Here is a 27,761-nt window from a genome sequence, read left to right as displayed (position 1 = left end):
TTGTCTTAGGTGTCCCTGCACGGCATAGCCCATAGCTTTTCTGAGTTACTCAAGCCCCTTCACCACATCAAGGCAGCAATCCATGAAGGAGTGATAATACTTAAAATTAAACCTTGACATTTCTGCTATCTATTTCACACCCTTTCGCATAATGGGTTAGATCCAAGGGTTTTCTTCCTTTGATAGAGAAAATCTTTCTTGATGAAAAAAGGAAGCCATTTTATTGTTCATCTCAATATTATGTTGAAAAATCTTTCCAATAAAAACCAGTGCTTAAGCACTTTTGAATACCATTCCAGTCAGAAGTTGCCCATATGATGAGGAACTTATTCACAATGTTTTCTTTTTGTTGCCGATTTTTCCACAAACATGAACATTTTTCTTCAGGAGATATCCATGACTCTTGTTTCAACTGCATTACTAATGCCAGGATGCTGTATATTGGTTAGAATACATAATACAGGCTTAAAGTGGTCATTCAGTCATTCTCTTTCTGAAGGAACCTTACTGCAGTTTTGTTAAGGAGCCCAGCGATCACTTTTAACAAAGCTGCGATTTTAAAAGTCTGTCTTTGCATATGGGAAGCTGTAGCCACACTGAGTGCTGTGGGCATAAAAATAATATAAATGATATCTGTTCTGATAATAGTAAGAAAAGTGAAGCAGATGAGGTACACTTTAACCCAGGCATCAGAGATCTCTGCAGTACCAAGGGCCAGTTTTGAGACTGGGCAGCAGCCCAAGGGCTGCAACCCCAAAGGAGCATGGGTAAAGGGGAGGGGCATGCCAAAGAGGCTAAGTTGCATGTTAATTTAAAAATAGAGTATTCATTTAAAAGTTCTCTTTTAAAGTTATAAGAAAACATTTTAAAAAATAATTTGTATTTTCCTTCTGTTAAAATCTAAAAGCGTAACATCCATTTTAGATTGCTGGAGTCTGCTGAGCTAGTGTGCTGGAGTCCCTAAAATATGGTAAAAATTGCCTCTCAGTGCATCCTTAGGAGCACTGTGGGATATTTTTTTTGAACAATTCTCCTCCCCTTTATATTTTTTGTGGTGTGTATGAGCCAGGGGAGACAGAAGTGCTGGAGGCTGCATTATGACCCTGAGGTACTGCATGCAACCTGTGGGTCACATGTTGCCCACATCTGATGTAATTAGTAGTCTTTTGATTTGGGTGAATACCCTGGCTGGTGGGGTGCTTGTGGTAGTACATTAGCTCAGGAATGGAGAACGTGTGGCTCTTTAGGTTTCCAATTGGCCCTAGCCAGTGGAGATGATGTTGAAGATTGATGGGAGTTGCAGTGTAACATGAAACATATTTCCTAGCATATTTACCTGAAAGTACTACATTCCACTGTGTTCACTGGGGTCTAGTCAGTGAACATATAAGTCAGTAGGTTCAGTAACTGAGATTTGAATTTTTCTGTGTCTGAGGGAAAGGTATATAAAAAAGAAAGAGGTTGGGAACAAGGAGTGGACGAGAGGACTGGGCAAATGAGGATTCACAGAAGAGGAAATGATTGGAAAAGAAACAGAGTTCTTGCAGAAGATGAGACAGAAGACAGCTGAGGGGGAATCTGAAAGACAGCAGCCGGGCTGCTCAATAAACATTTCAATAGAAATGGTAGATCCATCTGTCCATTCTTCCCAAGTGTTCTTCCAGCAATAAGGCTCTGGGAGACACTGCTGTAAACAAATGAAACCATCATTATCACCGAGTGCACTAGCGTAGTTTCATCTCACCAAATTAAGATACAACATATTGAATGTCAAACCCAATGCCCATTAAAGCCATTCACAAAATGGCTGCTGATTTGAATGGCACAGCTTTTGCCCCTTGCATAGGGGGAAATAATGTTTTTCGTTAGACAATTCCTTGCAACCCTTCAACAAAGGTCTGATAGCCAATCCATTTCTGAATTACTGTACTAGGCTCTGATGTTCTGCATTAGACACCCTTGGTGTATCAATTTTCATAATTAATTCACAGTTATTTTTCATTATCCACTGTATCAGTATGCTAATTTATTTCCATAAATTTCCTACTAACATGCATGGGCTTGGATAGGGATAAGGAACATGTGTGAAGAAACAGCCACAGAAGTCAAGGATATGGTTCTTTCTTTTTTGAAAAGTCATACAGTGAACTGCTGTCTTTGGATGGTCTTAACATTCATTACTGTATGCAGTTTTTTGGGTTGAAGTAACATACTTTTAAAGAAAAACAGTGAGAAGTTGCTCAGTGTGAAGCTGTTGATTTTTACAATACTATACTGTTCAAGGATAATGGATCTTTGTTGTTCTTACATGTAGTTGAGTTGCCTCCAATTTACAGCAACCCTACAGTACATATGAGTGATCCCAAAATATCCTGTCCTCTACTTTTAGGAATGAAGGCAGTCAATCAATGGCTAAAGTCCAATGATGCCACTGTGCTAGCACATGTGATGTTGTCTTTGTGGATGCCAAATTCTGTACAATGTGTGCAGGAGGAAGGCAGTGCCATTTCCCATTGTTCAACTGGTTATGTGAACAGTATTGGCTCCACAAGCAATATCGTTTAACCTACTGGTTTGAGTTGTTCTTCATGTAAGTTGCAAACCACAAAGGCTTTCGGATTATTTATTTATTTGATATATACCCCGCCCATCTGGCCTAAAAGACCACTCTATTCAGCTTCCAGAATAATATAAACAATCAAATAATTTAAAAAATTACATAAACCATAATATAACATACACAATACAAAAATAGAGTAGAAAATAAATAAAGAGAGAATAACAGAAAAATCAGGTATTAGCTGGAGGGAACGCCTGAATGTATAGCCATGTTTTTAATTGACTTTTAAAGATGCCCAAAGTGGGGGCCGTGCGAATCTCAGGAGGGAGATTGTTCCAGAGGTGAGGAGCCACCGCCGAGAAGACCCAGTTTAGTGTCTTTTCCTTTCGGGCCTCTCTCGGCGTCAGGCTCCTCAGCCTCACCTCCTGGCTCGCACGAGTGATCCGGGTAGATCTTGGTGGGAGTGGGCGTTCCGCCAAATATCAAGGTCATAAACCGTTTAGGGCCTTATAAGTGAGCATTAGAACTTTAAAGTTGATGCGGAAACGAATGGGCAGCCAATGCAGTAGGGCCAGCATAGGAAAAATATGCTGGTATTTCCTCACTCCACTGAGGATTCTGGCCGCTGCATTCTGCACCACTTGAAGTTTCCGCATCAGCCTCAAAGGCAGCCCCACGTAGAGCGCGTTACAGTGGTCTCATCTTGAGATTACGAGCGCATGCACCAAGGTAGTGAGCGCCCCCGTGTCGAGATAGGGCTGCAGCCGGCCAATCTGCCAAAGGTGGAAAAAGGTGGTGTGGACTACCAATGCCACCTGTGTTTCCATGGTGAGCGTCGGGTCCAGATGTACCCCCAGGCTGCGGACCCCACTCTTCGCGGCCAGGGTCACCCCCCCAAAATGTGAGAGAGTCACCCAAGCTGCCAGCCATGGTGCTACCCACCCTCAGAACTTCCGTCTTGTCCGGGTTCAGCCTCAGCCCATTTTCCTGCATCCATTGCAGTACGGTCCCCAGGCAGCACTGAAGGGACAGGACGGCATCACCTGCAGTTGGTGAAAAGGAGATGTAGAGCTGGGTGTCATCAGCATATTGATGACACGATGCTCCACACCCCCTGATGACCCCACCCAGCGGCCTCATATAGATGTTAAACAGCATTGGGGAGATAATCAACCCCTCTGGGACCAACACTGCCTTATACCACATCAATTAAATGGTTGAACCAGCCTTGTATCCTGAAGGGCAGCAGCGTTCCTGTTCATGATCCTAAGCAAAACATGTTCCCGTTGTCTGCTTTGTGAACCAGGAATCTCCTTGTTGTGTGAATCAAGAATTGAACTTGCATTCTTGGGATCTGTGCCCTCAGCCACTGAGCTATGGTCCATTTCCTTTGCCCTCAACATTCCTATGAGCAGATAAGGTGTTTGCTGCATAATATTTCAATGTGAACTCTTGCATTAAGGATTTGATGACCCATTTTGTGAACAGAAGCTGGTTCTTTTATAATTGCCCATTGTCCACGTGCAAGGAGATATGCACGCTCATTCTTTTGATTTACACAGACTTCTTACTTTCTCTTCTTTTCCTTTTTACCTCTCTGAGGCAGGATGATTGATATACTCTTCTCTACATGCAGTCTGAGCTTCTAGGTGGCTTTGCATGTGGAATTGGCATCCCACAGATGTAGCTCTTATGTTGCACATGGATAAGTTTCAACATATGGGACAGCATTGTGTGTGTCCCCTTCAGAGTTAACGCACCAGTATTATATGGTAGCATTAAGGCCCAAGGGAGAGAAAGTATTAGGAAAAAGCCCTCCAACATTCCATCTTGGCACTCCAGTTGAAGCACATCTCTTTACTACAGCAGATGTGGGGAAATCACCTTTTAGGTTCTAGAATACTTTGTGCAACATACACACAGGCCATGCTGGCTGGTGTATTCTCAGAGCTGTTGTAAAAAATGTAACTGTATTTATTGTGCTGTTGTGAGCCTTCCATCAAATACACAAATGTCTTGTCATATCTTTGGGCTGAATGTGCAAAGGGCTAATTGACTTATGTGTGGCTGGGGACATTAGATCAAAGACTTGTGTGAATGACCCCATCCTTCCTACCATTAGATGCTTCCCAACTATAATGACCAAATAAGATAGTATTATTAATATGCGAACAAAGGATGACACAAAGAGGAAATGTATCATCATGAGAGGACAGCAGATAATGCCAAAGATTTTCAGATGGGAGTTAAAAATCTCCCCTGGTACCCCAGAGAGCTGCTGCTACTTAAAATTGGCAATAATTACGACATCTTAATTACAACACCTAATTACAGTGAGTGGTCTCAACATTCATACTACCAATCCTGCTGTCTCGCTCTATACTATATTATATTGTTTTATATCATTTTAACTATCTTATTTAAATTGTTGGTTGTTTTATTTTTATTTTGTATTATTATGTTCATTGTTGGTATAGTGTGTGTTTTATTACTTTAACATATAAACCACCCAGAATGGCTTAGTAGTCAGGTGGGTGGTATAGAAGCTGAACAAACAATTGATTAACTGGCCTAGTGGTCTAACTCAGCATAAGCATAAACTTACTGTGTGCTGGATTTCATTAAATACTACGGTCTCACTAACATTAAGTGGAATCTTTGGTTTATTAAATGTTAATGTTGTGCAACAATGGAGTTTGTTCCATATTTTTCACAAAAAGGTACCAGTTTTAGACATTAAAGTATATGAAAATTAAACTGATTTAATTAATTACTTAAGATGCTTAATCAAATGAAAACCTTTAAATGGCAATTGTCCTAGATTTAACTTTGAGAGAGAGGAGATTTCTATTACTTATTCATTGTATTGCTTAACAGCACACAATGTTTTACAAAACACATAATGACATCTCCTGTTCCTAGAGACCTTACAAACCTAATTAAGAACATGCAGAGATGGCAGTGCAGGGAGATGAAGGGATGAGAGTGAAGGGAACTGACAATATGAAGCATGTGGTAAATGATGGACGTGGAGTGGTAAATAATGCAGAAGAAAGGAATTTGTGAAGAGGGTGCTGAAGGAGAGAGAAAATATCAATAGTCTGAAGAAGACCTTTAAGGAAGGTATGCCCGATGCCAAAAGGATGTTTTGCTGGATTGTGAATTAGCTGCATTGTGGAGTTAGAGTTCTGTGACATGCATACAAATAGAGAGATCTGTTGTGTCTGATGTCAAATGTGTATTTTTCAAATGTCCATTCTTAAGGATAACCCAGTCATCCCATGAGAACTGCTTATTCATATGGCTTTCCCCCCTATCAATTTGAGATGAGCTCCTGTTGTTATTAAGAGTACTCAGGTGCTAAGCTACTGAGGAACAAAAGGGAAGACTGGAATCTTTGTGGGAAATTCACTGTTTGCAGAACAAAACAAAAGGCTTTATTTCATTTTATTTTTTAAAAGCAGGAAACTTTATAAGAACACAATGAGGATTAAGTGTACTTATTGGCTATGGAATATTGTGTCTCTTGGGATTAAAGACAGAAAACCCAAAACATAGATAAGTGGAACTGAATATCCAGAAAGAGGACTGGACTTTGAACCCTCACCGGAGCACCAGTTCTTATATTATAGGCAATACCACTGCCTGGGTTCTATGGGGCTAGGTTCTTCATATGAGTATTGTAAACATAGCGAGCTTCTCAAAAAAGTTATATAGGTAGAATAACCAAATAATAAAACAACTAGAGAAGCAAAGTCCAAACTGGATACTAAAAAATACATGGCTTTGCGTTCCACTGACCAACCCTGTGCCAGAGCAGGACTTGCTTGTAAGGAAAATGAAGTGTGCAAATGCATCTTTCAAACAAAATGGGACAGGAACAAAGTCCCAGCTATCTTTACTGCCCAAGGCAAGCGATCCACAAGAGAACGAAACAGCTTCAGGTGCACAGTCTTCAAAGCTCTAAAATAAAATACAAATTCAGAGACAAATACATAATATCACCATCTGGACTCACCCTTCTAGTGCCCTTCCTGCACAACATGTTGAATTTTTGTTAACTTACATATCATCCCTCAGGGAAGCAACAGATTCTGCCCCCCCCCCTTTCTAAAGTGAAACTTTGAATTAGATCTTATGTCCCTGCTTACTGGGGTGAATCGAAGTTCATAGGAGTTACATAAACATGTATATGGCTGTACAGTATTCACAGGACATGATATTTTATTTGTCATTTGTAGGGTGGTGCATGGGCTTTGGAAGTATTTGTACATTTTATTTATTTATTTATTTAACTTATATGCCACCCACTCTACCCAAAGGTCTCTGGGCAGCTTACAACAATTAAAATACAATAAAAAGATAAAACAATTAAAATACAATTAAAATAGATACTCTAAAAATTGCCATCAGGACCCAGATTTGATATTATTTCAATTAAAAGCCTTCTGGAACAGGAAGGTTTTGACCTGGTGCCAAAATGTCACCAGCGTCAGCGCCAGACGAATCTCGGTCGGGAGGGCATTCCATAGTCTGGGGGCAGCTGCTGAAAAGACCCTTTGTCTACAAGCCACCCCTCTTACCTCCTTGAGGGACAGCTCTTTCAAAAGGGCCCCCTGGTTAGATCCTAACTGCTGGGTAGGCTCATATGGAAGGAGGCGATCCTTCAGGTATCCAGGGCCCAAGCTGTTTAGGGCTTTATATGTCAAAACAAGCACTTTGAATTGGGCCCGGGCAGCAACTGGTAACCAATTTAATTTAAGAATTAAATTACATGGCCATAATAGCTAAACGTTAATTGCAGACGATTCCTTCATCGTAGCCTACCACTTGTGAACTTCCTAAACAAATCTGCTTATTTAGTCAGGGTGCTTCTGAAGTGTGCTTCTTAGCAAAGTACAGTGGTGCCTTGCTTTACCGATTGCCCCGCATTACAACGAAACCGCATTATGGCGATCTTTTTGCGATCGCAATTGCGATCACAAAATGATGGTCTAAATGGGGTTTTTTCGCTTTGCAATGATCGGTTCCCTGCTTTGGGAACCGATTCTTCGCAAAAATGACAATTTTCCAACAGCTGATCGGCGGTTTCAAAATGGCTGCAGGGTAAATAAAATGGCTCCCCGCTGTGTTTAGGGACCGATTCCTCGCAAGACAGCCACCGAAAATGGCCGCCCTTTGGAGGATCTTCGCTGGACGGTGAGATTCCAGCTCGTTGGAACACACTGAAGGGGTTTCAATGCGTTTCGATGGGCTTTTTATTTTCTCATTGCAACGTTTTCGTTCTACAGCGATTTCGCTGGAATGAATTAACGTCGTAATGCGAGGCACCACTGTATCCCTTCAATTTTTATATTGACAGAGGACAGCAACCAAGTGTTCATCTTGCTATTATCACATATAAATATCTGGTCCAAAAACTCCTATTCTTTATTATTAAGGAAATCTATTTATGGATAGAGCAAGATGACCTATGCCAAAACTTCCTTACAGAAGCCTATAAGGCTAGTGTCCATGTGTGCAGGTCTGTTGCCAACCATCATGGAGAAGGCATACAAATCTGCCACTTTCTAGCTAGAAGGAAGAAGAAGCCGAAAGTGCCTCAGAGGAGTCTGACGAAGGAAGCCTAAGGGTACCCATCTGTGTAGAGTATTAGAAAAGACACAAAGCTTATAACATACTCCAGCTACCTGCCTATTGACGCCCCACTCCATCAAATCACTTGTTATGTGCATTACTACTCCATTAAAAAGAATGTCATGTTTATTTGCTCATCAGGCACAATTATAATGAAGATCTTGACTCCTGCTGTTGTAGGGCTATGGAGCGGAACTCCACAGTGCTACTCAGCAGAATGAACAGAAGGGCTGCCAATGCAACAGGACTGAATTACCACATTCTGAAGTCAATGGTGTAACTCACACTGCCATCTAAAGAGCTCTCCTTCCCCATTAAACCAATAAAACCAGAATCCCAAAGTACTCATGAGCTTGGCAAGGGGTTAACATTTTTAAAATAGTGTATTGCACGATGGGGCAATATATAAGTAGCAAAAAGAAATACATGAATTAATTAAAGCGACTTAAGTTTTGTGTGTGGCCTTTTTGGAGCAGTCTTTCTGGGAATAAGTTGCAGAGATACTTCTGCATGACCAAACAGCAATGCTGCAGGCAGGCTAGCTTGGGAGAAAACCCACAAAGAGACTGGGGTCTGCAAATAACTGTACATGTGTATGTATGTTGAGTGAGTGTAGCTGGTTAAACCAAAACTCATAGAAGAAGGGAGGCTGTGCTGGAAACCACAACAGTTATGCAGAGTTTTGAATGTTGGTTAAACTTCTCTAGCTGCACAACAAAAGTGCAGGGATTAACAGAGCAGAATAGCTTCTAGTTCCTCAGATTTTAGTCTACCCTCTTTTCTCATTAACTGTCACAGTCTCAAGAACTCCCTCTAAGACACTATTGGGAAAAAGAAGAAAAGGTTTCATTATTTACAGTTGAGCAGATAAAACAGCAAACTGAGGAAACATGGCTACTGCTATCATCTACAGGCCTTAACAGACTCACTGCTTTCAACAGACTGGCTGACTCCAACAAAGGGTGGGGGAACTCTTAGCAAAAAAAATGTGGCTCTCTTTGAATTCAGAGGCAGGGAAGGACCTATTTTAATTGTATTTTAATTGTTGTAAGCCGCCCAGAGACCTTTGGGTAGAGTGGGTGGCATATAAATTACATAAATAAAATAAATAAAATAAGTATCCAATTCATGGCTGTACCAGCTATTAGCCAAATTGAGGAGGTGGACCATCCCCCCAACCCCCTGTACCAACTTCTTGCTTAGCCTAAGTCCTTGCCCCCTGCTACAGGCTGAATCCTGCCCTCTGTAACACCCCAGGCTTCTAAACAACCTGTTGGATCTTGTCAGCCTGGCAGACTGGTTTGTTTCTGAGTTAATATTTCCCTTTTCCAAAGGAAGTGTACTTTAATATCTAGTAACTTGCTTTACACACATATCATAGTCATTTATGCAGTTTTGCTATAATCTTTGTTACCCTCCAGTGCAAATAAATCTGCGTGTTTCAATTCTAATGTATTATTAAAATTGTGTATTAAATTCCCCTGTCGAATAGTTCTGCATCTAGGTCAATTCGTGGGTCTAATTCATGTTAAGACACACTAACTGTCAGAGTCCAAAGGTCCCTCACAGACATTTACTCTCGTAATCTGTATGAATTAATACATAAACTCTGAAAGCATATTTTGTAACAGTAACCGTAGATGTACAGTAGCTCTTCTTTGGGAAGGTAACACAGTAAACAAGTCTTGAGTAGACAGAGTGCCATGTACTTTCAAGAGAACCAAAGGGTGGAGCCTGCACTTGTGGTATTATTTGTTGTGTTGAAGTGCTTTTCTTCTTATCTTCATCTTTATTATCAGCCTTTTCAGAAAGCAGGAAAAAGAGGCCAGGAATCAGGACTCTAAAGCAGACACCTTTCCCCCCTCTAAACAGTTCTCTTTTCCAAACAATACTCTGCGTCTGGCTTTTTCTGTTGCTGAGTCGAAAGCATTCCCTGCTCAGACAAAAGAGCTATGATTACCTTCCATTTTGTAACCTTGGCACACATTCAAGCAGAGCCGTGCACTCCAACGTGAGTAAGCTTTTGTGGAGGTGGTGCCAGTTGTGGGGCCAAATTCCAACTTCATTTTGTCTGAAGGACTGATCGGAAGCAGAGCTGAGTTGTGGCTAGAGGGCTCTGGGTGTTGTGGTCCAAAAAAGTATTTTTTTAAAAGCTCTGGTTGGTCTTCACTTTGGTAGAATGTTGATCAAGCCATTAAGCATACCCTAGGAACTGAACTGTTTAAAGGAGAGGTACGCTGCTACTTTATACTCATCAGTCTTTTGTAGATGTTTCTTTCAGACTGATCTTGGTTCTTCCTCCACAGATCTCAAAGGAATATCCATTGTGTTACCTTGGTTTATCCTCCTTTTTTATCTCACAAAATCATTTAGGCTGAAATATGACTGGGATTCAGTAGCTATAGATGTCAGATCTCCAGTACTGAAATCAGTAGCAGAGTTAACTAGATTGAAGGAGGGAGGGGGTAGAGGAGGGTAAGGCATATTTTAAAATGAATGAACAAACATATAAATAAGACATTTTCAAACATAGCCAGGTGCCATCTTGAGCCTGACTTCCCCCTTCCACTAGCATGTGCACATTGAATGCGCATGAGCATAGGTGCACACTCATGGAAGGGATCCTTCAAGAACGTTGCTGCACAGCAAGAGTGGCTGGTTCTTTGGAGTTCTCAGATGAACTTGTGAGGGTTTTTGCTTGCTTGTTTGTTTGAAGCCAAGGTTCCAGGCCAGTGCTTTTAAAAGGCAACTGAGATGCTGAAAGCAGAGCAAAGCTGTAAAGCTAAACATCCATGGATGATGAATGTGGAGAAATCACACCTCCTAGTCTTATTCAGCACACAATTAACACATAAAAATGGGACGCATACTTTGTGAAGTGGATTGCGCCTCAATAGGCAGGTTATCACTCAGTTGTTCCAGGACTCATTTGTGGTCCCATCCTATGCACACACAAAGTTGCAGTAAATATTTGTCTTTTATTTTCACAAAGAGAAGCTTGCCCTGAGTTCTAGTTCTTATTTCTGAGTTTGCATTTCTATTGTTGCATGAAGTAACTACACAAGGAGATCTTGTCAGCTTACCTCCACTCACTAGTTAATATCCTGGGATATCCTGATGTCAGTGCAAGAAATCACAGCTTGAAATCTTTGTGCACAAACAGGGCAGTTAAGTGGGCAATGAAAAGCATAGCAGTTGAGGGCAAGGAGATGTAAGCTGAGGAAACCAAGTACAATTTTTCCTTTGCAGTACTATATGTGGAAATCCTTGTACTCCATTGCAATTTCATTCATTTGTTGCCATAATAGAATAGGGAATATTTTGATTATGAAAATGAGAATTTATGAGTTTCATAAACTTCATGGACATTGTGCCCAAATGGTGAACGTGAATGTTTTTTTGGTGTAATGTGCATAAGACTTTGTATGCATCTAACTAGTTCTTCCACACCCTTATTTTCTTTTTATACTACTTGGATTACTTCTGAGTCTTGAATCCTTGGATATGTCTTTTGGTGGCATGTCTAGATTTAGGAATACTTCTAATCACCAAAGGCTTAGTTTTCAAGAAGAGCATCAAACCTCTGCAGAGTAATGAAACTTCCAGCCTGTATCTCATATGTATAGTGCCTGGATGTGGGGAAATGATTATAAGCTCTGACATACTGTCTTTTATGAATTCATTTGTCTCAAGGTTGGGTAAATGTTCCTGGCACTCTAAATAGGTTGCGAGGCTGATATGTATCATATAAAGTTTCTTGTATGTTCAAAATAGGCTTCTGAAATCATGTTAGAAATTATTGGATTTAGACACATAATAAAGTTATCTTTCCATTTACTTTACAATGTTTCGGACTCTATGGGATTACATTTTCATCTTCATACCTGATGTCATAATGACTGCCCAGTTTTGAAATAAAAGAAGCAGCATCCAGGCTCTGCGGAAGGTGCTTTCGGTAGTCTTAACTACCCTCTGAGGAAAGAAATGGCTGTATTTATCCTTGAGAAAAGAAGACTAAGGGGAAATATGATTACACTTTTCAAATACTTGAAAGATTGTCATAGAGAGGAGAAGCGGGATCTGCTTTAAAATTATTCCAGAGTGCAGGACCTCAATGGGCTCAAATTATAGGAAGCCAGATTTAGGCGGAATATCAGGAAAAACTTCCCAACTGTTAGAACGGTACAGCAACGGAACAAATTACTTCAGAAGGTGGTGAGCCCTCCAACACTGATGGCATTCAAGAGAAAATTGGACACTTGAGCAAGGAATTGGACTCAATGGCTCTTATCAGTCCCTTCCAGCTCAATTATTCTATGATTCTATGAAAAATGTACCCTTGCATTTATGAAGCAGGAGGGAAAACATAATATTTTATCCTTGTTTAACCATTGATTCCTGTCTCATGTCTTTGGAATCTTACAGTACTCTTTGACCTAGTTGTCTATTTGTAAAGTAAGGGCATCTCTCCATTTCTAGTGACAAATGTGAAAACTACTGCTTTCTTTCTTTTTAGAAAATGTATAAAATACAAATGAAATACAGACATCCAAGAATTCTAGTTTTCCAAATGTACAGAATAGCATCCCCAATGTCTAGAGTTGCCATGTCTTAAGATATTGGCTAAACTCTGGATGAATTCCTATGTTTTGTGGCAAAGTCAAATCTCAGGGCAAATCATGCTGGACGAGGTGAAAATGTTATTTTATTATGCATGGTGGCTTTCATGTCTAGGTGCTTGTCTCCTCCTCTGTACTGGACTCACTGGTTCAGCAGTGATTCAAGATGCTTGATATGTGTGTGGTGCACATAATATTTGTTCAGGAAGCAGGCGGGATAGCCACATTCTCTGTTTTATTCTCCCAAACACAGACATGTGCATACTTATTTTGCAATTGTTACACAAACAGTCCGCTTCCTATTAATATCACAGAGTTTGTCCCCTGGACTCAGAATTTAGTCCCTAAATCTCAGGGGATGGGAAGCTGCTGACCTGGAAACCTTACACAGTGTCTATCACATAACATGTGTTAAAAGAAAATGTTAGCATACAGAGAAAGCCAAGATTACTTATATTGTATTAATTGCAAGATAGGTAGCCACTGAATCATTAGAAGCTAAAATGTATTTTATTTATTTATTTATTTATTTGATTTCTATCCCGCCCCTCTAGACAACATCTACTTGGGGCGGCTTACATATCTTAAAACATATTAAAACAGCTTATAAAACGTATATAGTGCAATTATTATAATTAATAGTATCCAAGATGGCAAAAACTCAAAAAGAAAAAGAAAGAAAAGATCACTTAATTGACTGGAGGGAAGGCCTGTTTAAATAACCAAGTTTTTAGTTGGCTTTTGAAAACACCCAGCGAGGGTACCAGCCGAATTTCAGTGGGGAGTGTGTTCCACAGCCGAGGGGCGACCGCCGAGAAGGCCCGGTTTCTTGTTTTCTCCTTCTGGGCCTCCCTCGGCGTCAGTCCCCTCAGCCATCCCTGCTGCCTATGTCGGGTGATTTGGGTAGATCTGGGTATAAATTGTGATTTCCCCCTCTCAAGCCCCCCCCCCCAAAAGAAGCTTTGAAAACCTATTTTTATTAAGCTGTCTGACCATACCATTTATGGACAAGCAATATATAATATCAATCAAACAGGCACTTCAGAGCAACAAGAAAAAAAAGAGAATATTTGAATAATTAGGGATGATTCCCAGAGATCTGCTATGTTTCTTATGATGCAGCAGCTGCAGCAATACAGGCGGGCTGTTTGTTGCCACCGATAGGTCCATCAATCTGAAATGTGCTTGAAAGTTGAGCTGGAGGGAGCCTCACAACCACTGCATGGTCAGGAGTTCAGCCTTATCTTCTGAGGTGCAGCAAAGAAAGGGCCTGCAAAGAAATATTTGCTGTGAAGTTATCCTTTGTTTGTCATTTGCACAGCAACTTTACCTGCTCCTATGATTGGATGTCAATAGCTATAGCTATCTGTGATTGATTTTTTTTTTGCCTGCTAAATCTTTTCTGAGGAGTGGTTGAGTTTTCAGCCCAATGAATTTTAAATCTTTTTTCAATCCTCTTTGCTCCCAATACTTGGTTAAATTATAGAAAGATGCTTAAAATGTTATGGGTTGAAATCTCAACTAAATCCCAAGCATCCCTAATATAATTTTCTGAAACATGCATTGCAACACATACATCACAACTAACATCTGTATTTGTATTCAACAAAAGATTATTTTTTTTGTATGCCTTCCAGGAAACCTGTCTCTCATATCAAGCAAAACAAAGCAGCTGCCTGAGGTATGAAACATTAGAATCTGGGGAGTGCCAGAGGACAGAGACATGAGTGCCCTCAGCTAGCCTTCTTTTCAGCTGAGAGGGCAACATCCCATTGCTACAGTAACTATTAGTCTAGTACTGCTTTAGCATTGTATCGCCCACTACTGTGAATCTGCCAGTATTAAAATATGATTCACTGCAATTCTAGACAGTTGGCTTTCTAGACATAGAATGCTAGGTGAGACATCCTGTGTTTTTCCTCAGGCAGCAAAAGGCTTTCAGTTGACCTTGGACTCACAGTATACAGACATAGGCCTCTGAGGTGGTCCTGCATCCCTAGATAATGCTTCCTTCCCTCAGTGGCTACTATAGGGCTGTTTGTTCTTTAAAGATTTAAAAATGCAACTTATATTTTATATAATATAAATAAAGAGTAACACAAATATGTACTTTGGTACAATAAGAAAAAAGGGCCTATGGGAATAATTAGGGATGATTCTTAAAGATCTGCTTGGTCTCTTATGGGCCTGTCTAGACTGGCTGTTTTGATGTGGGCTACATGGGGCTGAAAAGGGTTGGTTGAGGTTGTGGGGAGCAGTAATGAGCAATTTGGCATACTCATCTGAACAGTGTAACAACCATCGTGTTAATTAAACACTTCCCTGATCATCTGCAGAACGTCAGAGGTAGTGAAATTACTTTCTTATGTCTGCTAGATCATTGCTGATGTGATCAATCACTGATTAAATGAAAAAAAAAATTCCTCTGCGATTGAAAAACTTCCCATGGTCACAGTTTTGATTGGTAATATACCAACAAGCAAATAATTTTTAAAAAAAAATTAATTGAAGTGATTCATTGCATTAATGATGATCTAAGAGGCACAATAAAAATAACTTCACTTTCCCTGACCCTCTGGAGGCAATCAGGAGAAGTGTTCAATTCCCAATATCCTGAAGTGGCCACTTTCAGGATACTGAGAACTGACATTGGAAGGAGGGGCAAGGCTCTAGTTTAGTCCATTCCAAGCAACCACGCTTGCTGGAAATGGACTAAACTGGAGTCCTTCAACCCACACCAAAATAGTAGAATCCCCGAAAGGGGTTGAAAAGGTTTCGGTTGGGACAAATTGATCCATTCCAGTGATGTCCATGTGCGGATGCTGGAAAAAATAGCAAACCAACTTGACCCATCAATGAACCAAATAGGGAGACAAGTGTCCATGTACGAGATAGATTGGCTCTATGACATTTTTTTAAACATGTTTTTTTTTTTTACAAAGGGATAGAAGTTACAAAGAAATACTGTGACAGCCAGCACCTGATTCTTTACTGATTACCCCAACAGTCATTCCTTGGTAGCTGTTTAATGATTCATTTCAATTGCTAAGAGAAAGCATCTGTGACTTACCTTTTATGGACTATAACACACAGCCTCTTTCTCTCTCTCTCTTTGTATGTGGCTGGAAATGTGTCTTCAAGGTCTGCTTTGGAGATAGTCCATTAGCTTCTTTTTTTGGCAGCAGCCATGCTAAAATTGGATTGGAGATTCTCTGATTGCATCATTAACAAGAAGAGACTGAAAAAGCAGACCAAAAGGAAAACAAACACTGTAATGCAACTTTAGTGCACCAGACATAAGTGATTATATCTACTACCGCACCAGCATAGAAAGCATGCTTAGGCTTCTGGGTGGACTATTTTTTAGTTGCTTTTCCCATCTGTCACTATGTCATTAGAGAGGAAAGCTGCAGTTATCTTGATAATTTTGTCACTCAGCTCCAGAATTCTAAAAATGTAAACCAATTTCCTTATGGAAGCATGAGCTGTTTCAGGAAAAGATAGGAACTTTCACGTTCCTTTCCTTCTCTGTATCTGGGCTGACAACTGCCCATCTTTCTTCAGCTATAACTGCTGAAGGCAGAGGTGGGGAACCTTAGGCCTGCTACCAAATACAACTCTCCTGGGGTCCAATGTGGTCTGTTCACTTTCCCCATATGGCCATCCCCCCTTCCCCAATGTTTGGTGGTTTCCAGCTCCTGTATATTTCTTTCTCCTGTCCCCTTGCTACAGTAACTATTAGTCTAGTACTGCTTTAGCATTGTATCACCCACTACCGTGAATGTGCCAAAAAACAGGTTGAGAAACTCCACATCAGCCATATTGTTGAAGTATAAAACTATGGGGGTGGCATGATCAGAGTGCAGGGAGGTGTAAGAATGGGATAACTTCTGCACAGAGAAATTCCTTCCCTAGCTACGAACGTTGTACCAAAATACACTGGCAAAATACCCTTTTGCCTTGGCCCTGTCTGGAATACAACCCCCAAGAACTCTTTGAAGTTGAATTCAACCCTTGCCATCAGAGAAGTGGCAGAGCACATGATATGTTACTGTAAGATTATAAATACAATCCCTGCATCTCCTGGTAGGAACTCTTAGAAAGACTCTTATCTGAAGCCTTGGAAAAGTGCTGCCAGACAGTGCAGAATATATGAAGCAAGATGGCTGACTCAGATTAATGCAGCTTTCTATATTCCTTGATCCAGGTGGAATCCTGAAATGTTTTCAGTTCCTATCGTGAGCATCCTTAACTTGATTTCAGGAATATCATTGTGGCAAGTTTTTAAATAATACAACAACAACAGGGGGTTGTGGGGGCTACCCTCAGGTCCTACTGATAAGGCAATAAACCTGTTTAGCTTGATGTAAAACAGGAAAGGGTGCAAAAATATATAAATGCATTCAGAATGCCTTAGTATGTTTAATATGTACGATCAAGTTGATTTGGACTTAATGCAGTTCTCTGTAGGATTTCCTATGTACAGAGTACTCAGAAATGTTTTACAATTCTGTTCTCTCTGTATGTGTTTTGTTATTGTTATTTTGAATTTTTTGGTACTCCATACTGCTAGAGCATGCTCTGGGCAGTTTACAACATAATTATCCTAACAACCACTGCCCCCCCCATGAGCTGGGCGCTCATTTTACTGACCTTGGAATGATGGAAGGCTGAGTCAACTTGATCTGAACTTGTCAAGGTGGAACTCAAGTCATGAGCAGAAGCTTGACTGTAATACAGCAGTCTAATGGCTGCACCAGAGGGCTCATCCTTTGTGTGTGTGCGTGCATGTGTGTAATTAATACAAGCTGTTCCTGAAGCTGCCAACTCTGTTTTATGCTTGACTGCAATTCATACATTTATAAATTATATAGACTATATGGCTTGTTTAAAAACAAGATTCTTCTTACTGGGCGGGGCAATCATTAGGAAAGGGCTGTGGTTGTACAATTTCAGTTTAGAAAGACAGACAGCTGGATAGGAAAGGTGTTTTCTGATCAGAAACTAGACCCTTAATTTATATATATGCAATATATGTTTACAGGAGGGACAAATGAGAAGCAAATTCATGTAGTGTGTTTTAGAGCCTTAAAGATTTTCCTGTCTTGTCAACTATTTTATTTTAGAGCCTTAAAGCCTCTGAAATGGCTTCATTTAAACCTTGCATCCCTACACAAAAGAAGAGTTGGGGAGATGGAGACATGTTGAGAATTAATTCCTGATGAATCTGAATAAATGAGTCTCATAGGACTTTTGATTTCTGCAAGAAACGAGGACCCAGACTTGTTTGGGGCTCCCCAGTTGTTGCTTGAGTGGCAGACCCTAGAACAGTGGCAAGATGTGGAGGAGGCTGGAGGATATGGTGGCTCCCATGTGGCTTCTCTGGCACACTGGGGACACTGAAAGGCAAGGCAGAGAATTTATCCCCCACTCACTTCCTTCCCATCGGCTAGCGGGGAAGGGCTTTTCCCTTTCTGTTTATAAATGGAACACAAAGATCGCTCCAGCCAGTCTATGGTTTGCTGCCCCCCCTTCTCCCCTCCATGTTTTACTGGTGGTAATGTGGTGGTATAAGTTAATGTTTACTGTTTGAGTATTAGGAGTGTCAGTTGGTTGTTATGGATAGATACTGTGCGTTTTGTTGTCTTTGTCAGAACTTCATTTATGGTTTGCAGCATTGGGGTTGGATTCTGATGGTATTAGGGCAGCAAGCAAGAGCCTGCTCACCTGATTTGTTAAAAGAATCCCTTTACAGGGAGCTAGAGTAGGGCCACGGTCTGGCCCAGCCCTGATCTCAGGTGGCAGGGAGTCATGGAGTGGTGTTTGTCCATGAGGTCTCCAGAGAACTGCCACTACTGGTGGAACCTTCACAGATTGCTGAAGGAATTGGTGCTGGGCAGGTGGGTCTCTCGATGCAATGGACCCAATTCCCCAAGGCTGGCCAGGAACTGCCACTGTAACCAGTAAAGTTGTGGCCTCTTCATCTCCAAAAGAATCGTGCGTTGTCTTCTCTGTATTTAGGTTTAGATGGCCTGGGGCCTGCTCAACCCTAGGTCAATAAACTCTGACTCTGCAATTTTATTGATACAAGGAACACTGAGGTGTATTTTTTGAGGTATCCAAAATGTGTGGTTTTTTTTTTTTTTTGCTGTTGCGTTTGTTAAGCAGTTTAAACTTTTATATCTTAAAAAAGTTACAAAGCTGCCTTGAGTCCTTCTTAAGGAGAAAGGTGAGATATAAACAAACAAACATTATGTATTCTCAAAGGTATTCGCGAAGGCTTACACGGCCGGGATCTAATGGTTGTTGTGGGTTTTTCGGGCTCTTAAGTCATGTTCTGAAGGTTGTTCTTCTTATTCTCGAAGGCTTTAAATATTATGTTTGCAATACTCAGTTAGCAAGATGGCTCCACAGGACCAAGAGAATGGTACAAAATTGGTGCCCAACATGACAATGGAATTGCAAGCCCAAAACTACTGCAGTGGAGTTAACACAGAGAGTTGAGGTTTTATCTGTGCAGCACTGTATATTTGAGTGCTATGGACTATGGGATGAGAATGGAAAGATGAAGAATGTTGTAGAAAAATATGGCACTGTTTTTAAAATACAGGAGATATAATGAAAGAGGATAGTGAATTCCAGACTTCCAGTGCTATCTGTAAGATTGTTCATGAGTGCTGGAAGAAAAGATTGTATGGAAAATGAGAGGTGATGTTTTCAGATGCAGAGGTCATTATATTTGTAGCTGACGAGGCAGGAAAATTGTAGGTAATAATTATGAAGGAGACAATATTATCCAATAGTGACTTTTACCCTACAGTCAATCTTTCCCCTAAATTACAACATTGACTGTTAGCTAGAACCTTGTAAACTTAAGCCACACAATGAAAGCGTCTTCCTAAAGATTTTCCTGCCTATTGAGCTGAATAATACCCACAAGTTACATACACATCTACAACATCTGTGAAAGTTAAATTCTTGGTTATTTCTACTCTTTATTGACTAACAGATACAGAACAATTTATGTCCCTTGATGTCATTTACATCTTTTAACTTCTAGACATACAGGCCAAAATCCAGTTGAGAAATATCATGCATGCAGTGGCAGTTGTGCAGTGTTTTCCCCCCTTCTCAGTTGCTTCCATTGCTTTTCTTAGTGTGTATCTGGGTACATGACTGTTTCTCTGACCCAATGAAAGAGAGGAGCATGGTGGGCAGATAGCAACATTGGTAACCTCAGATGTGTAATTGCTAACTTACACTGAGTTTTTCCCCCCTGAAGATTAATAATATGTGCATTAGTGAAACAAGGTAAAGGTAAAGGTTCCCCTTGACAATTTTTGTCCAGTTGTGTTCGACTCTAGGGGGTGGTGCTCATCCCCGTTTCCAAGCCATAGAGCCAGCGTTTTGTCCGAAGACAATCTTCCGTGGTCACATGGCCAGTGTGACTTAGACACGGAATGCTGTTACCTTCCCACCAAGGTGGTCCCTATTGATCTACTTGCATTTGCATGCGTTCGAACCGCTAGGTTGGCGGGAGCTGGGACAAGCGATGGGCGCTCACTCCGTCACGTGGATTTGATCTTACGACTGCTGGTCTTCTGACCCTGCAGCACAGGCTTCTGCAGTTTAGCCTACAGTGCCACCACGTCCCTACAAACGGTTAAAAAATTGTGGGAATAAAAAAAAGAAACAATTGATGAATAGTCTGTAGTTTCTTCTATGCAGCCAAAAATAGCCATAATATGTTGAAACATAGCAACTTAATCCAGAAAGAAGAGACAATTGCGAGCTTTCATATATTTTGAAAGGCACAGAGCTAGCAAATGAGATAACATAACAAGTTTGCCTGAAAGGCAGCCCATTCTGGCTAATGTTAATTAAATAGAATTGAATAACAGAGAGCTGAAGGAAAGAGCTTACTAAAAAGTGATAACTGCAAATATTTTGTCAAGGGCATGCATTTGTATCAAGCAGCTGTTCATATATTTAGATAGACTAATTAATCTAAAATAAAGGCATCATGCCTTCAAGAAAAGTACAATTCTCCATAGACTGACACACAATTGGAGAATTTGTATAGCAGTGAACCAGATTCTACAAAGATAGTTCATAAAATGTGTAATTGTTGGATATGTATAAAAATAGATGATTAGAACCCTCTCCCTAACTATGTCATTCTTACTCAATTTTTCAACCACATCTAAAGGTCTTCATGGGTCCCAAGGAGCTTTATGCATGATTTTCCTCAGACACTAGTTCACCCTACTATGTGTCACATGCGAAAACATTTTTGAGGCTGGCAAGACTTTCAGCAACAGTTCAGCTACCTTTCTTTGTGTCCCTGGGATATTGTAATGATAGTTTATCCTTCATTTTCATAGATTACGTATTTCCCTAAATGGTAACATCATTTAGGGATAAAAGAAGTGACTGGTTGAAGTTGAGCAGCAGCACACTGATGAACATGCAGAAAAGTAACTAGTCCAATGAGTTACTGAAGATATAGATACAATGTGGGCAGGTTAGCTGATCCGGGGCTTGTTGAGCTGTTGGGAAGTTACATCCTTGCCTTCTTGTTTCTCTCTTCCTTTGTGTATTCTTGATTCTTTTTATTTTAAATTCTTTAGCCCTTTGTTTGACAGCATTTCACCAGACATTTAGGTTTTTAGTGACAGCTTCCCAATTGACATGATCAATATTAAATTCTTTCAATGTTGCCTTTGGTGTATCCTTGAACTGTTTCTTTTGTCCACAATTCAATCATCTGCCTGCAACAAGCTCTCCGTAAAAGTGTTTGGGAGACAGTCGTTCGACATCCTGACAACATGGGCGCTGAAGTTGTCCTTATTTGAAGACTGTAAAAATACTTGACATCTGTGTTTGCTCCAAGACTTCAGTGCTAGAAAGTTTTTCCTGCCATGTGATGTTGAAAATTTCCCAAACAGAGATAAGATGAAAATGATTGAGCTTTCTTGCATTGTGTTGATGGCTAGTCCAAGTCTTTGCTCCATAAAGTAGAGGACAGAACATCTTCATTGCAAGAGAAAGATTGATTCCATGTCAATTCCATGCAGAGGCAGTGCTGGCTTTAAAGTTTTGTGAGCTGCTTCTTTGTCAATGAAAATATAGCCAGATACAGTGCTGCCAAGATAAGTGAACTCATCCACCGCAGTAAGGAATTGTCCACATAGTTTCAGAACTGGATAGTTTTTTGTTTATTATCTTAAAATGTATTAGCTACAACAACTAATAAACATTAAAACATATATTAAACAAAACCAAAAGAAAAAAAAACTAAACTACATACATATGGCTCCCCACCATTGAGACCATTAGGGAGTAACTGCTTAAACCAGCATTTCCCAATCTTTTTTGAGTTGCAACCTCCTTTTATAATAGCCAAATAACCTGCAACCTTCCACTACATTCTCAGGAAAATGCATTTTAATAGGGTAAGAAAAAAGACATTAAAATAGATTTTTCATAATATAATTTCAACCTAATATTTGTGTCTGGTTTCTTGACTATAATCCAGATGCCCCTGAAAACAAAGAGTTTATTATGGCAGGAGTTTATTATCAGGTGGAAACATTTCAGGCTCTAGCTTGCCCCAGTGATACAGTCACCCCTCTCCATTTTCCTACTGCACCTACCTGACAAGCATGTTGCCAGTGATGGCTTTGACTTTTGCTAGTGTTATGTTCCTAAATTATGCTGGGTGACTACAGCCAAGCAGGGCTAGCTAAAGGCTGCAGCCATCCTGATGTATGCACTTGCTAGGAGAAAGAACCATTGGACTCAGTGGACCTTGCTTCTGAGCAGGGACATCAAGGATGGTATGTTTTCATCTTCTAAGGACATGGTAATTACAGAATCTCATTTCATCCTGCTTTGTGGTGACCACATAGGCTGAAATATTATTACCTTAGTATACTAATCATAACTAGGACAGGCCTATTTGAATCCATGGAACTTATAGAGTTTGCTTAACCAAATCCCCCCAGATTTAATGGGGCTATGTTAGTTGTGACCTAATAGGCTAAGCAACAAGATTTCAACCATTGAGTCAACAGTCCAGAGAGCATAGGATTTGAATGCATAGGATCAGTAATTAATTTCATAAACTTTCACTCTGTAAAAGCCAAGGACCCCCCCCCCCCCCATTTCCAGATTTGTATAATTTCTCCTTTCTAAAATTATTTTCATCTGTATACTTAGTTACTCTGGGAACATACAGTTATATTGAAGGTGTGTGAGATAAACAAGACAACAAAAGCAGGCTTCACAAGGAATGCTTGACTTTGTGACCTACAGTTTTTTTGTGATGTTCAACAAGTCTTCAAGTGAATTCTTGACATGTTGGGTATGCCAGAAAGAGCCCAAACACTTTTATACCAGGTAGAGTCTGTCAAACAGTTTTAACTGCTATCGCAATTCATCATAGAAAATATGAATGTGCCATGACCACTTGCTTTGAGTGGTTTGAGGACCAATTTTTTTCTCCCTAGGACTTTACGTATGCCTCTTCATTTTCTACAGATTTGTCAACGTAACTCAGTGGAAGTCATTAAGAACTGGCCAAGTGAGATATAACTCTGTAGTATGGGTTTTTGGGGGTGGGTGGGAGGAAAAATAATGACTTTAACACCCAATAATAAAAGTTGTGAATGAATGCTGGCCCCATGTGCAGCTAACTCTAACTAGCAGTTGTAGGCAGCTATTATAAAAATGAGTGGATTCTATATGGCTGGCTTAATATATTTAATCTTATCTTAGGTGCAGCTGTGCAATGAGTAGATGCTGTTGATATTCTTCGCTGTTCTATGATGAATGTTTCATTTGATGATAATGAATTTGACCGCCTCTGAACAACAAAATTGGAAAGATAAGAACCAAAGAATGAAATCCTATATTTGGACCAGGTAAAAACAAGATTATCAATTAAATGATGGATATATTACCTGTAAGCAATGATTGACGGTTGCTGTCCTAGGAGAAATGATTCTTGTACTTGTACAAGAAACTTAAATTTTCCGAGGGTTAAAATATATGTTTGCTGGAAGCCTATCATTAGAAAATGGATTTTTAATTGGTCTGAAAATGTCAAATTGTCCTAGCAGAAGTTTCTCACTTCTTACAGTATGTGGTCTCCAAATTAGCTTGATTTGCCTTGTGATCAGTCATTTGATGATCAACACAAGTTTTACTTGCAAGTATGATTCTTTCATCATGAAAGTCTGTCTGAACCATGTTTCTGGGCAACTTACAGATTTCAACTTCTAATGACAGTTTACCTGTAATGTGTGGTCCTGCATGCACTTGCTTGACAATCAGCCTCAGTGAGTACACAGGGATTTATGTCCAAGCAAACATGAAAAGAATTATGCTACAGCATCTTCTAAAAGCAGGAGAAGTTACAGATTTCCCTCCTCCCTCAATTGCTGGCCTACAAAGCGGCTGGATCCAGAGAATAGAATTATTTTACTACAATTTGTACGCATTGTAGCAATTCACTCCATCTGTAGCTATGCAAAATAATTTGTTCACTTTGTATTATAGCTTGCTCTGTATTTTACATAGATGTAAGCTTTGCTCGTATTCATGTTATGAATTAAAACCTCCTTTATTTTGTGTGATTGGCACATGTTATAAACTGTGAAAATGTTCTCCAGATCTTGGAATTTGGTTGATTCCCTTCATCAGCAGTGTATAAGATACAAAAAATCCATCCCACAGCAAAGGGAAAACATGAAAGGTGAATAGCTACAAATCTTGTTTTTCCCAGTCTCCTGGTATATTAGAAACTAACTTACTTAAGGTAAAAAAGTAAAAAGGTAAAGGTAAAGATTCCCCTTGACATTTTTAGTCCAGTTGTGTCCGACTCTAGGGGGCGCTGCTCATCCCGCTTTTCAAGCCACAGAGCCAGCGCCTGTCTGAAGACAGTTTCCGTTGTCACGTGCCCAGCGTGACTAGGGAACACCGTTTTACCTTCCCACCTAGATGGTACCTATTTATCTACTCACATTTACATGCTTTCGAACTGCTAGGTTGGCGAGGAGCTGGGATAAAGCAACGGGAGCTTACTCCATTGCGTGGATTCAATCTTACAACTGCTGGTCTTCTGACCCTGCAGTACAGGCTTCTGTGGTTTAGCCCACAGCGCCACCAAATCCCTTAAGGTAAAAAAGTATCTTTATACAAAACTGATCTTGGATTACAATCAGATGAATAAAGAGAATAAAAGAAAAAGAATTTCAGCCTCAGCCATGGGGGAGGCTCAGTTCACCATGGCTGCAGCCACATGGTGAAAGAAAAGGTCATGAGCAGTATGGTTTATGTCTTCCTTCCTCAGAGGTCAGGAAGGGAGAGAGAGAGACAGAGCAAACAAAAAGAATGAAAGCACAGAAATGGAGATGAGAAGTGTGGGTTGCTTTATGTCCAGGAAAACAGCCATAGGTTAGTGACAAAGGTCAACAGTCACCTTAGCCAAATAAAATCCCTCTGGGTCCTAAAAACCTTTCATAGTAAAAGCCAGTGTTAAGAAGCATGCAAGGTTGCTATTTTTCTCCAACAGATAATCTGTATTGGATGATTGATTCATAGACTAATGAAATTGGAAAGGGCCTATAAGGCATTGAATCCAACCCCTGGCTCAGTGCAGGAATCCAAATCAAAATATATCCGACAGATTACTGTCTAATTTTCCCTTGAATGCCTCTAGCATTGGAGCCCTCACCATCTTCTGAGCTAATTGGTTCAGTAGTATTGTTGTATTGCTGTAACAGTTAGGAAGTTTTTCCTGATATGACAGTGAAATCTGCCTTCTTGTAACTTGAGCCCATTATGACATGCCCTGCACTCTGGGATCATCAGGAACAAATCTTGCCCCTCCTCTGTATTACAGTCTTTCAAGTATTCGAAAAGTGCTATCATATCTCCCTCAGTCTTTGCTTCTCAAGGCTAAACATGTCCAGTTCTTTCTTTCTTTCCTCATGTGGCTTGGTTTCCAGTCCCCTGATCAACCTTGTTGTCCTCTTCTGAACTTGTTCCAGTTTGTAGACATCGTTCTTAAAGTGCAGTGTCCGGAACTGGACACAGTACTCAAGATGAGGCTTAAGATGTGATGAATAGAGATGAAGTAGTACTTCACATGATTTTGAGACTATATTTCTGTTAATGCAGACTAAAATGGCACTTACTTTTTTTGAAGCCACATAGCATTGTAGATTCATATTCAGTTTGTGATCTACAGCTCAATGGCTTAGGTATCTGGCTGTGGAGCCAGAGGTTGGGAGTTCGATTCTCCACTGGGCATCCTTGACAGGGGCTGGGCTCAATGATCCATCAGGTTCCTTCCAGTTCTGCAGTTCTAAGATAATTTCAAAATCCTTCTTGCTCATAATATTTCTGAGCAATATTCCCCATCTTATAACTGTGCATTTGGTTTTCTTTCTCTAGGTGTAGAACTTTGCACTTACAACAAAAATTCATTTTGTTGTTTTCAGCTCAGTGCTTGAGCCTATCAAGATCTTTTTGAATTTTGTTCCTGTCTTCCAAGGTATTAGCTATTCTACCCAGTTTTATATCATCCATAAATTTGATAAGCATTCCTCATCCAAGTCATTAACAAAAATGTTGATGGGCACCAGTGTTCCTTTTGAGGAGAAAGGTGGGGTAAAATATTTTAAATAAATAAATTTAATAATGTTTAAATAAATTATTTTACAATGTCTTATTATCACACAATGCAAAATAGATGATGAATCTAACTAAATGAATCTAGTGGATTAGGTATCTGGTTGTGGAGCCAGAGATTGAGAGTTTGATTCCCCACTGTGCCTTCCTGACAGGGGTTGGACTCAATGATCCATAGGATCCCTCCTAGCTCCGCAGTTCTAAGAGGATGTTTCTAAGATGAGCCTTTATATAAGTTTTATCACATATATATTCACTGGTAGTGAAATTACATAAAATTGAAAGCCTTAATCTTCAGCATCAGCTGAGATGGTAATAAAAGAAAGCATCTCTGGTAAGTATATCTGTATGAAATCAAAGAAATAACTTTAAGGGAGCTGCACAGAAAAGTGAAACTTGGTAGTCAGGAGCGCTGCTGAAAATTCATTTGGGCTCCTCACCTTGTCTAGTTTTGTAGAGAATAACTTGGTTTTAAAGAAGAAAGAGGCAACTCTCCCACAGAGTGTTCTGTCAGGCTCTGTGTGTCAGCAGTGTGTATGGTCAGAAACAGGAGTAGGTGGGCAGCCAGAACTGAAGTATGTATGCAAATGGTTCATGGGGTGCAGCTTCTGAAGCCTGGTTTTAAAGGTTTAAATTAAGCCATGTCTATAGTGTGGCACAAATAGAAAAATAAGGGGAGAAGATGTTTAATGAAATTATCCCACAAAATATAGCTACACGAAACTCAGTCACACATATGTAAACACACATTTCCAATTACCATCCTCTCTTCATTCCTTCACAAAAAGAAAATATAAGAATAAGGAAATGCAAAGGCAGTGTGGAACGGAACAGATGCCCAAGTCACTCCTTCCTGTCAATCACAGTGGAATTTCATGTGCATAAGCCAATGAGAGGACAGGAGAGGGAGAGACTGAGTTTTGTCAGTTAGTTGGAGAATTAGCGAGAAGAAGGAGTGAGGTTTGCAGAGAGAGACAGAGAGATAGTCAGAGATTGAGAGAGAATTATTACTAATAAATATACACTGGTTATATCGAAAATAAGTAAACAAGAAGTGACCCAATGTGGAACATAAGATATAATATTTCAATGATTGTGATCTAATAAAATGAATAAAGACCATCTGTGATTCTGGTGACCAGAGGCGGGATTCGAATAGAGTCCAGTAAGGCCAAAGAAAAAGTAAAATTTTCCTGACTTAAAGATACCTATTAGTCAGGGAAAGATCTGTTGTGAAGGAGTGGGTG

The 27,761-nt window shown here is 40.1% G+C and overlaps 1 long non-coding RNA gene across 1 annotated transcript in view; it reads right to left on the bottom strand.

Annotated features, from left to right (window-relative positions):
* Window positions 1-13,370: 13,370 nt before the first annotated feature.
* The window catches only part of LOC144588176 (uncharacterized), a 167,619-nt gene continuing 153,228 nt past the window's right edge, over window positions 13,371-27,761 (bottom strand). The window contains exons 2-3 of the long non-coding RNA XR_013543556.1: window positions 15,887-16,054; window positions 13,371-14,086 (exon numbers count right to left, since the gene is read on the bottom strand). This is a non-coding gene — a long non-coding RNA (uncharacterized LOC144588176). The remainder of the gene's footprint in view (window positions 14,087-15,886; window positions 16,055-27,761) is intronic.

The sequence above is a fragment of the Pogona vitticeps genome, chromosome 3, assembly GCF_051106095.1.
Source record: "Pogona vitticeps strain Pit_001003342236 chromosome 3, PviZW2.1, whole genome shotgun sequence".
NCBI classification, from domain to species: Eukaryota; Metazoa; Chordata; class Lepidosauria; order Squamata; family Agamidae; genus Pogona; species Pogona vitticeps.
Note: the sequence above shows the minus strand (reverse complement) of the source record. Positions and strands in the feature narration are given on the sequence as shown.